This window comes from Loxodonta africana, chromosome 10 (assembly GCF_030014295.1).
Source record: "Loxodonta africana isolate mLoxAfr1 chromosome 10, mLoxAfr1.hap2, whole genome shotgun sequence".
NCBI lineage: Eukaryota > Metazoa > Chordata > Mammalia > Proboscidea > Elephantidae > Loxodonta > Loxodonta africana.
In genome coordinates, this window is record NC_087351.1 from 77,266,842 (window position 1) to 77,268,148 (window position 1,307).

Below are 1,307 nucleotides of genomic sequence, written 5' to 3' on the forward strand. Positions count from 1 at the left end.
TATATTCCCCCTGCCCTTGCTCTCTTTATTTCATTCATTCAGCAAATAATTATTGAGCAACTAGTATGTGCCAGCAGAATAGCAGCCCTGGTGGTGAAAACAGTTAAATCAGTTGCTAACCTAGATGTTGGCAGTTTGAACCCACTCAGTGGGCCCAGAGGGAGAAAGACCTGGTGACCTGCTTCGTAAAGATTACAGCCAAGAGAACACTACAGAGCAGTTCTACTCTGGCTCACCATGAGTTGGAATTGACTTGACAGCACCGAACAATGATAACAACAGTATGTGCTAAGCATTGGAGAAACATCACAAGACAGACAAAGTCCCTGTTCTTATGGAGTTTACATTCTAGTGGGGAAGGCAGACAGTAAATAAATGAATAAGAAAATTTAACCATATGGTATTAAGATGAAAATGGGATACTGTAATGTACAGAGAACATGGGATGGGGAAGACTGCTATTGTAGACTGGGTGGTCAGGGAAAGCATTTCTGTGGAGGTAACATTTGAGCTGAAACTTGAAAGAATGAGCTTTGGAAAGATTGAGTGCTGGAAAGCTATGCCATAAAACTTTAACCTTCATGGCTTTTGTGTTATTTTCCAGTGGGGGGAAAATTCTTAGAAAGTCTTATGCTCTGATCATAATGATATTAGCATAGGGTATTGCTAAGATATATACAACAGCTCACCAGAATGAACATTCAGGGATTACCCTGTCACAGCTCTGTGACCTTTTCAAAGTATCGCTTTGATTAGTGGTGGCAAGATGAGCCAAAGGATGCCTCAGACAAAAACTGAAAAGGCCTACTGTATTCAATTAAATTACACAGTTTATACAGTGTTATGATTTTAGAGCCCTGGGAAGGGCTCCTATCCCTTAAGGTAGCCTGGACTTTCTAACTATACCCTGGAGATTGAAATTGTTTTTAACCTTTTTTTTTTTAACCCCATTCAACAGCCAGTTAAAAGGCTTGGAATACGATACCCCTACGAAAAGTAGCAAATTAGCCATAAGTACAAGCCATGGTTCTGAGGAGGATACAGACTCTTTCTGTAAAGAGAAAGAAAGGCAGAGGAAGACACATGTCCTGGAGAGAACCGGAAAAGGACATTTAGGAAAAAGAGAAGAGCTGAAGAAAGGGGAAATGGAAGGGAGGAAAGGATTTGTACCTAGAGAATTTTATTTAATCCCTAAGGGCCCCAACTTCTCCAGAGCTTGAGGAAGTTGGACATACGTGGAGTTGGTCAGATGGATTGGCATGAATGCTTGTCCCTTCTCCTACCCCCATCCTAAAGACCTACTTCTA